This window comes from Pteropus alecto, unplaced genomic scaffold, assembly GCF_000325575.1.
Source record: "Pteropus alecto unplaced genomic scaffold, ASM32557v1 scaffold121, whole genome shotgun sequence".
NCBI classification, from domain to species: domain Eukaryota; kingdom Metazoa; phylum Chordata; class Mammalia; order Chiroptera; family Pteropodidae; genus Pteropus; species Pteropus alecto.
In genome coordinates, this window is record NW_006434369.1 from 12,618,810 (window position 1) to 12,631,327 (window position 12,518).

General features: G+C 35.0%; 1 pseudogene; it reads left to right on the plus strand.

The window, feature by feature from the left end:
• Positions 1-754: 754 nt before the first annotated feature.
• On the plus strand, positions 755-2,457 carry LOC102893146 (annotated as a pseudogene).
• The last annotated feature ends 10,061 nt before the right edge of the window (positions 2,458-12,518 follow it).

Genomic DNA, 12,518 nt, shown 5'->3' on the forward strand with positions numbered 1-12,518 from the left:
ACAAAAGCTAGAAGATAGATAACTAAATTGTGGCATATAAATACAATGGAATGTTATTCAGCCATAAAAAAGAATGAAACATTACTACAGAGCTGGTGGCAGGGGGAGGTAGAACCTTGAAAACAATATGCTAAATGAAAGACACCAAACCAAAAAAAAAAAAAAAATTATATAATTTCATTTACATGAAATGTCTAGAATTGGCAAAGCCATACAAACAGAAAGCAGACTGGTAGTTGCCAGGGGCTTTGGGAAGGAGGTACTGGGAAATGCTAATGGGAATGACGGTTTCTTTTTGGGGTTATAAAAATGTTCTGGAACCAGACAGTGCTGATGTTTGTATAACACTATGAATATACTGAACACCACTGGATCGCACACTTTAAAATAATTAAAATCATTTTATGTTATGTGTATCATACCACAGTAAAAAATTTGCTACAGAAAACTGAATTAGAATGTCCTGGCCCCAAGCAGGGAGCCACTGTTTAGTCTGAGGCCACTCCAGGTTTCCACCCTGGCCAGTGCCTCAGGCCCTGAAGCTGGTGGCCTCCAGTTTGTGCAACCCCCACTGAATCCCAATGCCAGAACACGTATCACTGAGTAAAAAGGCTAAGACCTCATAGAGGCTCTGGTGGTGGTGGAAGCTGCCTGGGAGAAGGAGGAAGAACAGGAGGAGGCAGTGCTGTTGGCCTACGTGCTGGCTGATTTTAACACCAACGTTTCTGGTGTGGATGAACAAACATGTACAAGTATGAGTATCTCATGGATTTTTTCTGATATTTACCACTCTGATGAAGAATATTTCAGGGAAACCAAAAGAGCTCAAGCCTACCCACATGGAAACTATGGCAAAGCTAGAGAAAATGTACTAGAGAAAATTAAATTTAAAGAAAGTTCAGCCAATGATCATCAAGGAAGAAGTTTCTAGTGTTGCTTCCAAATCTGTATCAGAAAAGACATCCTAACACCCTATCTAGTTAATCAAGCTCAATTTCAGAGCCTGGTTTAGATCATTCTCCTTCCTTGATTATGACTTCCTCTGAAGATGAGTTGCCCAACTTAGAAAAGGAGTATCCTGGGAAGAACAGAATGATGACCTATGCTAAGGAGTTCATCAACAACATGTGCACAAACATTTTTGTTAAAGATTATATTCAGTGTGAGGATGCTGACTTCCCAGCAGTTGAAAAAACAGAGAAGAAACCAAAAGAATGAGTGCCAAAAATTACAGTATCTGAGCCTTTCCAAATGATGATTAGAGAATAGAAGAAGAAAACATGAAATCTAAATCAGGTATTGAAATGGTACACAAACTGCTCGAAAAACAAGAAGATTCAGAGTATAAGAAAAATTCCGAGTCAATCCAGTTCCAGCACTCATCTTTTTCCCCCCTTACCATTATATAGTCAAGCAAAATGAACAGCAGAGGTGGACTATAAAGGAGAAAAACAAAGAAACTCTTTTGGCCTCACAAAAGCCATTTAAGTTTATTGCAAGGGAGGAACAGAAGCAAACAATCCAGGAAAGTAGCTGAGAGACTTTTTAAGCCTAAAAAAGAAACAAATGGACTTAAAGCCAGACCTATACCTGGATCTACTTATGGTTGAACAGGTTAAAAGAAGAGCTGTACAGAAATATTAGGAACAACTGAGATCCCAAGAGCTTTTACCTACACCAGCTTGCAAAAGTTTTACTACAAGGAAGCCCAAGTGTCCTGAGCAGGCTGAAAAGTTGAAATGTAAATTCAAGGCTAGGTGTCGGACCGCTGATTTTGGAGACCTTCTTGAAAGATATCAGAAACAGTCCTCAGAACAGAAGTGTCCAAAACTCCTAGCAGTCTATAAACCACCTGATCTTCACACATCCTCACATGCATCCACTAAAAGAGGGGAAATTTTGGCAGACATTGAAGCAGATAAAGAAAATTAAAAAAGAAACACATTGGCCTATGTCTCCAAGGCACAAGTCACCAGTAAGAAATGCAAGTGCAAACCATGTGCCATATAACTGCAACCCTCCAATACCCACAGTATATTCCAGAGGAAGAGAACATGCCACAAGAAAGAGTGAAAAAGAAAGGATGAGAGAATACTGACGAGAACTAGAAAAAAGAGAAGAAAAAATTAAAAATAGGCCACTACTATTTGAAAGAGTTGCTCAGAAAAATGCAAGAATGGCAGCAAAAAAAGTTTTATTCTACCACCCTAAAAGCACTAGGAATATCTGATGCATTTGTTTCAAAGAAAGGCCAAAGTAAAAAAATATTTAAGTCCTTCGGCAATCAAGAGAGGAGAAGTTTCACTGAAGATAAAGAAAGCTTTAACAAAAAAAAAAAGTAGAAGAAAGGGAATGAGGAAGAAAATTATTTTACTGATACCAACAGCTAGGATTCTCGCAAGGAAAAAAGATGAAGTTGATAAAGAGAGTAGAGGACAAAAATCTCTTGAAGATTGAAACAGAATCAGCAGAACTTTCTCTCTGTGCCTGTGTTGTTTTTTGCAGCATCAGGTATTAGTACTTTAACAAAAAAAAGAAGTAGAAGAAAGGGAATGAGGAAGAAAATTATTTTACTGATACCAACAGCCAGGATTCTTGCAAGGAAAAAAGATGAAGTTGATAAAGAGAGTAGAGGACAAAAATCTCTTGAAGATTGAAACAGAATCAGCAGAACTTTCTCTCTGTGCCTGTGTTGTTTTTTGCAGCATCAGGTATTAGTAGCTGTGCTTGTATTAAGAACATGGATGAGAAACCCTCTAACGTGTGCAGGAGTCTTGAACAAAGTCATCTGTAGCCGAAAAGGCCAAATCCAGCTGATTGGTAATTTTAGTCAATTTGGCTTTGCTTACCAGGTTTTTAAATTGCTACACATGGTCTGTTCGCACCTTTAATCTTATTGGTATTTTTAAAAAGCATTTGAGAATCACAGCTATCATAAACTGATTAGTTTATATCATAAAATATACATTATTATTTTTGGTGGAAAAAATGGCTTAACATTGAGAGCAGAGAAGTGGCCTTCGGTGATTTGTTTGAAAAAAATTTTTTCTGAATTTTTAAAGCATGAATCAATAAACATTTTTAAATTAAAAAAAAATTGAACTAAACTAATAAAAATAAGATTCTCCTGTAGGTCAACAACCATTTCACATAATACTAATCTGTTAATCCAATAATTTACTTAAAGCAACCTCTAGAGCTATAACCGATGTATGTAAAGAGGACAATCAATTATCTCAAGCAGGGATTCTCAGACATGAGGTCAGAGCACACCAGTGGGTTTCAATTGGATGAATGAAAAGACAAAAGCCACATTTAACACCTTGGAATTGGGTATAACCTACAGTCTATCTTATCCATGAAAAAGTCTCCAAACTCATTATATAACAACAGCCTAAGAGGGAGCATGCCTCATGGGAAAGGGTTTTGGAATCACTGGCCTATATGATTTAGTATGAAAGAGCTCCCATCCAGATAGTTCCAGATGATTATCAGATGGTTCCAGAATAGTGTCAAGACAATTTTCTTGGGGCAGAGGATACCACAAGACCATCACCAAGAAAATTAAACAAGTGTGAATAATAGGCCAGTAATTTTTTCCAGGCCTGTTCAGGGATATATCAAAAGATTTAAGAATTATTCTTTCATCCTACCCATTGGAAAATTCAACAATCAGCAGGCCAGAGAGCTTTAGTAACTTCTGGCAAAGTAATCAATGGCCTAATAAACACCAAATAAGAGCAATCCACAAGGAAGATACAGAGTAGATGAGATTAAGGCCTCATAAGTAACTCAAAAAAAATGGAAGACGTAAACTAGGAAAAAAGAAAAAAAAATGTCAGAGACACCAAAAGAATGACTCAAAATTTTTGCAATTTTCCAGAGAAAAGCTGCAATTTTTCTAGAAAAAATTTTCAGCATGGGCATGACTAGATTTTCATTGTGTGGATTTTCTTCCCTAAAGTACAATTTGCACTAAATGCTTTACCATTAACACAGATAAAAAAATAGTTGGAAATGTCTTCCATCTTTTGAATAGCAAACTAAAGATTTTCCCAAGAAGTGAGTCAATATTTTCATTCTTGTGTATACCTAAATTTGTACGATTTTCAGCTAGACGTTAAAATTTAGAAGTATGTTTTATTTCATTTCTGATTGTAGTTCTTTCGGTTTCACATATCCCCTAATACTAGTTCAGGTACTTTGGAAAAGTTATTAGACATCCTGGGCCCCCATGTAGATCTTCCCCCAAAATGGAAATACTCAAAGGACCTGAGAGAGATGAGAATCTGTTGTCTAATTCTCTTAAAATAAAAACGCCCCAGCACAACATTTTCAGTTAAAGAGTACAGCATATACAATAGGCATTTAGAAGACAGATTTGGGTGAGAGATGCTTTATACTAAACTTCTCCCTTTTTTAAAACCTTGATTTCTTCATTCATACAAAAACCAGATTTGGTGAAAAAACCTCAGGCAGTCCTATAGATTGAAACCTTCAGTCAGGGAAGGGAGACATCTACTGGTGGATAAAATAAAAAAATTTAAAGATATATTTATAGAAAGATATATTTATATATAGTATTATAAATATATGCAGTATTTGTACATGTGTAGTATTTGTATATAATAGCGTATTTATGTGTGCATACATACTCACACACACACACACACACACACACACACGAACTCAGATCATACAAAACAAGTACTCAACCAAAGGCATTTTGTAGATATTAAAAAGGACACAGTTAAAATCCAATTTCTTAATAAATAGACCGTGACCTCATGTAGCAAGATACAAAGGAAAGATACAGGCAAGCACAACTGGTTAATACAATGCAGAGAAAATGTAACTCTAAAACCTCTTTTGATGAATAAGGTAATTGCACCACTCATTTCTCCCTAAATATTTCAATATTATTTCAACTTAGTAAATTTTGATTTTTTGTATGATTTATTTTACTCTGAAAGAGTAACTACACCAGATTATTATTTTCTGTTTACCTCTGGCATTCTTTTGGGTCATTCATACACTTCACTTTGGTCTCAATCTATTGGAATATTACTCTGAATTTTTATTTATTTAATTTGAGACGCATAATGCTGAATTGTGTCATTTTCTAGGGCAGTGCCAAAGAATGTCATTGTGCCTGCATGGACCATGTCATGATCGATGAAACAGGACAATCTCTTCTGAACACACCAAGCCCCATACCTTCTTGCTATTTCTCTCTCATTTCTAAAATAAGAGGAACAAAAAAAAAAAAACCTTTTCCCAATCAGCAGTAATCTCTCCAAAGGTCTTTTAATTTCAAAAGTCATAAGTGTTAATTAGCTATTATTAAGTGCCCTCTGTATAAATTAACATGATTGATGAAAAAATTAAGGCTAATGAAAAATGTAGCAATGCATGTATTTTTAAGTGACTATATTAAAAGATGGCAGTCCCTCTGGACAGTAACTAAGGCCTTCTGTTCTGTACCCTGACTTTATTATTCTCTCTTGCTGTCTTTCCTCTACAATTCTTTTCAGTCATTAGAAAAAAAAATGCTGAATCTTTAATTCAGTTATTTTACAATCTTATTTTTTTTTTTTAACTTGGAACACTAAATTGCACACCTTATTTAATATGGTCTCACGAGGTAAAAAACATTTCCTATTTTTAACCTGCCAAATGGAAGTAAAGTGACCTCTCTATTTAGAAAATATCAAATATCTCTCTTCTCCAGAGTGGATGGGAGGTGTCAATGTGAGTAGCTCTGCAGGATACCACACTGTGGAGCAGGAGCCGGATGTCCAGGGCTGCTGAGTGACCACCCTTCCTCCTTTCGCTTTCTTACCTCACTCTGGAGTATTTGGGACATAGTTCAAAATTAACAAAAGTTTTCCGCAAAAATTAAAACAGAACCTACAAACCTATACTTTCGATTGAAAGTTAAATAATGTAAATTCGGCACTAAAGATTATTAGGATTAGGTTTTTGTTTTTTTACTAAACTATATAGAATTGTTATGATGAGAACAGTTCTGTAATTGAAAATTTGGGGCATCTAAAGACCACACTGAGATCTAATTCAAAGCAGATATTAGTGAGAATTTCCCAAAATAAAAGGTAGTGTAATAACTATGTATAGTGTCAGATGAGTACTAGACTTATTGGGTGGATCACTTTGTGATCTATATAAATGTCTAATCACTATGTTGTACACCTGAAACTAATATAACATTGAACATCAACTACAATTAAAAAATAAACAATAAATAAATAAGAATAAAAGGTGGTCAGAAGTCATGAAATAAACTACCAAAAACTTCAGAGATTAATAATTGGTCATTTAAAACTATAAACAGATTTTTTTTCACAAAAAACATGAAATAGATTTTCATTTTCTTCTACATATAATTAAAAAGGAAGGCGTGGTGCACACAACATTTTTTTAAATCACACTTTTATCCAGAATCAAATCTTACTCCCAAAAGATAAAAGTTCCTGCATTATGTATTTAGTTTAAAAAAAAAAAAAAAAGGAAAAGCAATTATTTTGTGCTTGTTTCTAAAGATTACAGCATTTTGCAAATTTACCAACTCTTTTAAAGGCATCAAAATAACTTTAAATTTGGACTTTCAAATTCCCCGCAGTTTTTAAAACATCCAAAATGTCTTTGCAATGTCCAAAAGTGACATATTATCATATTTCAGCAATAAACAAGTTAGCCTGCCTGCCTGCTGTATTAATGGTTTGGGCAGGTGTGTTTTCATCTTCTTTATCACGCTCTCCCTGCCTCCCATATCAATCTCTCTCTTTATGAATACGTAAGAAGCCAGTGATGGTGAACACTTGCTATGCTATACACTACCTCATGTCTGATCTTTGGAGCAATATTTACTTTGACATATTGCAGTTCGAGATATTGAGACTTGCATCTTTTAACTCTGTCCCATTGCATTTGTATGTTCTTTGGATCTCTGTGCTTTCTACAGATGGTCACTCCTTGTTCAAAGGTGTCCTAATATGCACCCAGGATGATTGCTGCACTTGCTGTTGAGGTGGCTATGTTAATTAGCTTACTGCCTTTTCAGTGGGAGAATGTTCTGCTGCTGAGAACTGCAGTGCATTTATGAGATACATTAACATATTGCTTGTAGGAACAAAAGGAAGAAAGAAAGCTGAGTGGTGGGAGACAAAGAAGTCTTCAAAATCTTCTTCATAATTGTCAGCTAGTCTAGTCAGATCTGAAGATGAAAGAGCATTGAGTGCTAGAAGGATCTGGTTGTTTGTGCCAGTCTCTTCTGCCAAATGAGAGAACAAGAGGAGCCTCTATTTAAATGAGGAAGCTGTAAAAGAATCAATTTAATAATGAGATTTGGAAAAACAAAATAATTTAGTGCTACTTCTGGTTTTACATGACTTATAATGTCTGTAGATCTACAATTATGTCTTATTATGAAAACAAATAGATTGAGGTTGTTGTAAAATGTACTAAATGTCTTCCTCATTCACACAAATCTTTTTTAAAGTGAAAGCACCACAAGATTTAATGAGGGACACAATTTCATTTTTAAAAAGGATAGATTGTCTATATTGTGACTTTGCATCTGAATCTGGAAAATGCTTCTTGGTACTCTCAAGTATATTCATTAACATTTTCTCCCAAAGGGAGTCATAATTAAGTGATCAATGATGTCACTCCATTGCTACCATGAGAAAGTGAAAAAATCTTCTAAAGCAGAAAGATATATTATGGTAAATTTCAATTAAGTATAATTTAAAATAAAAACTAGAGAAAAAACTCAGATGTTTTAAAAATATTTCATTCTGGTAAATTATTGTGGAGAAAAGACATATCATAGAAATCCCAGCTACACAAGATAAAGTATCTGTCTCTTAGTGCAGTTGGCCAGGGCCCAGATGCAAAGCAGAAATGATGCTTTCTTTTAAATTTTATATTTTTAAAATAAACAGGTATTTATATCTAGTACTTTTTAGTGAGCTTACTAAGAGAGGTAACAGTTTGGAAAAAGAACTTAAGGAATCTTTCTGTCTTACCTTTCCAAACATATAAACCTTCTCTGCAGTTAGCCCAAGGTATCCATTCTATCTGCTGGGGTGGGGTGTCAGGTGGGCATGATTAATACTTTTCTAGATGAGTGAGGTCTCCACATGTGGTCCCCAGACCAAAAGCATCAGCATCACTGGAACCTTTTAGATATGAAAATTCTTATGTCCCTCCCAGCCCTACAGAACCAGAAACTCTGAGGGTGAATTCCAGCAATATGTGTTTTAATCAGCCCTCTAGGTGATTCTGATTTGTTTTCAAGCTTAACCATAGATATAAAAGAAACAAAGAGGAAGGAGGAGTAAACATAGAATCATTATTTTATTTCTGACATCAAAAATAGAATTTGGTAGGACAATAGTCATGAAAGGCTAGTATGATTGAAGATAAAAGGATTTTCTAAATCCCTTTAGCGTTCATTTAACAAATCAAGGGTTAAGCCAAGTGAATAGGTCATAAGTTTTTTTAATTAAGAAAGTCATAAGTAGATAGATTAGGAAATAAGAGAAAATTCCTCCCCAAGATAACATGAAAAGGAAAAGTCAGACAGAATAGAGAAGAGAGAAAAGATATGCCATGATGTGGCCATCCTGGGGTTTCTGTAGACATGGCCCTTTGAATACTGAATGCCAGGGGCTCTTGCTGTACTCTACTGGGTAGAGCTCACCTCATTATAGGAGGGTATAATGTTGTGGACAAGCAGAGAGCGGGTCTAGTTTGCATTCCTGAGCTGCCCTGGTTTCTATATGGTATTGATACTGGATTGAGAGCCAAAGGGATTTCCCCGGGGCCCATTGTGGTTGAGAGCAAGCTAACCTTGAAGCTGAGCCTTCAGGGTGGTTAGTCTGAGATACAACAATCACTCGAAAGGGTCTGAGGCATTAGTAAAGTCAGGTGGCAGGCTGAGTTTGTGGGGAAGTCCCCAAGGCTCCAGTCCTGATCTTAGACTGTGCTCTAAAGAATACAACATATCGCAAACATGCATACATATACACACCCAGGCAGATACATTGGCTAAATAAGGAATAAAAATAAAATATTCAGAATAAATCACATAAAATAATTGTTAAGAATAACATACAGATCCAAACAAATATTATTTTATTTTATATGGATGGTAAGAATTAAAACTGGCACATGTAAGTGCACCTAATTTTTCCAATGAAATATTCCCATGGTCAAAAAGGCCATGTGCCTATATGGACTGCTCTGAAATATAACACGGGCAGCTTTATTGCTCAAGATCCAGGGCTCAGAGCCACACAGCGTGACCCATAACCCCAAGCCTCTGCTCTCAGGATAGACACCTTTCAGATGCCAGGGGACACCTCACGTGCTTTTCCCTATGTCCTCAAAACAAGATGACTGCTTACCAATGCTGTGATGGTTTGAGGTGGTCCCACTGCTGATGTTAGAGATGTATATCAGTTCAACACAAGGAGACTTTGAGCAGGGAAGCACTCATTGTATCAAATTCTTCCTCTCAGCAAGAATACAATAAAATTCTTGTGTAATGAGGTGCCATTTCCCACCAGTGTTCATTTTAGTGCTTCTCTTCATGCTCCAATTTGTGATCTCAGAGCATTCAAGAGCAAGCTCAGTATTCACAACAGGTGTGTATGACGAGTGGGAGATAAGATTTCAGTTGGGTCATATCAATGATGTTCTTCAGAACAATCATAGATTATATACAATATTTTCTAGATATGCCCAAACAGGAAAAATCTTGGTGAAACATGTGTTAATTTTGATCTTAAAATCATTTCAGTTGCACAATGTTAAGCAAAACAACACAAGATGCTCAAGAGAAATGTTCAAATAGTGAATTGTGATCTTGTAGGAAAATGAAATTAATTTTGAATTTACACTATTCACAGTATGTGGTTTGAACTATTGCTTGATATAAATCTTAGCCCCAAAAAAAGAACTTTGGCTCTTTCACCTTTAAGAGATTAAAATTACTTTTAAAATTTTATAACAATATGGAATATCTAAATTGAAAAATACTGCATGTAAAATGTGCAAAAAATGTGACATTTCAATAAAAAATAAGAAAATTAGAATAACAAAATAAATTGCTTAACCGTGAAGATTTATGTATAAATAACCTCCAAACTATTTCTACAGAGTCCATTTTCTGGCCATTATAGATCAAGCTATAGTCTCTCCTAAAGAGAGAGTCAAACGTATTGGGTAAGGTATAGTTATCTTCATTTTTTAAAATATATTCATGAATTGAAAATTTGAAAGAAAAAAATAGGATAAACTGTATGGATCTAAAGAGATGGTGATGATCATTAATAATGTAAGTAATAATGTTTATATGATGAAATTTAGTAATTTAAAATAATTTTCTTAGTAACTATTTTATATGCAACTCCATTACGAGGTTTGAACATATGTAAAATTCATGATTCATTCCAAATCAAACATTGTTTTAAAATTTTTATTGACAATTCTGGTTGCTTCACCTTCTACAGAACTAAATTTCTCCAAATTGAAACAAAATAGAAATGTATAAAAACTATAATGATTCAGGAAATGTCTCATTTGGCAGTACTATCAATGGAACAAATTATAAAAATCTTAATCAAACAACATAATTACTGATTCTGCTGAAATGAAATGAAGAAAAATAAATTTATGAAACATGTAAAATATCAAATTATTTATTTTTAGTCATCCAACTATCACCATCTCATCAACAAAACTTTTAGACACGTACAAATTATAGGCAAAGTTGTCTTCAACATTTTGCCAATTTTCAGACACTTTAAGCCATAGCTTTAAACATAATTTCCAATTTTGTCATTATAAAGGTATAATTCCCAAGGAAAGGAAATAGAACATATTAGAGTGTATTAGTTTGATTTATAGTTATACATATTTATAGTCATACATCACAGTATCTCTTTCCAGGCCCTGCCTGCAAATGTTAGAGGCAAGTTAGTCAGGCCCTGATCAAATTTGAGAAACAATAGACCATGGGATAATCAGCCCAAAATGTCACAGTTGCATATGGCAGAGTAGCCAGGGATGGGGGTACACCAAACATACCTCAGCAGATGCCAGCTGAAATGCACCAGAAATCAATAGGGGGCCAAGCAAGCTGTTCCTCCAAAGCCAAGAGGTCATGGAGGCTCTCCCCCAAACCTCATATCAAGTGTCATCGTGGAGAACAGTAGAGTGAAATCTAAAAGACTGAAAAATGATCCTTATTTGAGTCTAAATTTAAAAACCTTTTTAAAAATTGTTAGAATGAGGCTAAGTTAAATCGGATTGTTCCAAATGGGTTTCCTACCACCACCGTTAACAAGTACTGGATAAGGAGTGTTGCATAAATTATTAGAAATAAAGTAGTTAAAATTCCTTTGCAGAACTCATACAACTCAATAACTACAATAAATAAATAAATAAATAAATAAATAAATAAAAACAATCCAATTTAAAAATGGGCAGAGGACCTGAATAGATACTTCTCCCAAGACAGATGTTGGCCATATGTATTAGGAAAATGCAAATCAAAACCACAATGAGATACCATCTCACACTTGTTAGAATGTCTATTATCAACAGGACAAGTAATAACATGGAGAAGATGTGGAGAAAAAGTAACCCTCATATACTTCTGGTGAGACTACAAATTGATATAACCACTATCGAAAACAGTATGGAGACTCCTCAAAAAACTCAGAATTGAACTACCATATGATCTAGCAATCTCTCTTCTGAGTATTTATCCATAAAAACTGAAAACATTTATCCGAAAAGATATATGCACCCTATTGTTCATAGCATTATTCACGATGGCCAAGACATAGAAGCAACCGAAGCATCCTATGACAGATGAATGGATAAAGAAGATATGGTACATATATACAATGGAATATGACTCAGCTATGAAAAAAGATGAAATATTGTCATATGCAACAACAGAGATGGATCCTGAGATAATCATGCTAAACGAAATAAGACAGAAAATGTTGAAAACCACACGATATCACTCATATGTGGGATAGAAATCTAAAAGCAACAAACAAACATAACAAACAGTCTTGTGGACATGGATAGTGGACTAGTGGTTACCAAAGGAAAGGGAGGAAAAGGGAGATCAACATGTCACCCCAATAATTTTTAATAATTATGAAAAAATTCCTTTGCACATCCAAATGGTAGTAAGAGTAAATAAACTCTCCTACATGTATAAATAAAGGCAGGCAGCAGGTGGCAGATAAAAACCAATGGATATAGCCACTAAAGCAGTCCCACTATAGTTGGGAAATGGTAAAACACAATTGCAGATGCTATCATCTGCTTTCCGTCTTCAGAGTTCATGGGACAACTTCCCTTGCTTTCAAGCACCCAGACATTTGTGCCTTTGGCCAGACATATATGCTGGCCTCTAATATGATGGCTGATCAATGGCACTTGATTCAAAGACAATGATCTTCTAATTTTCC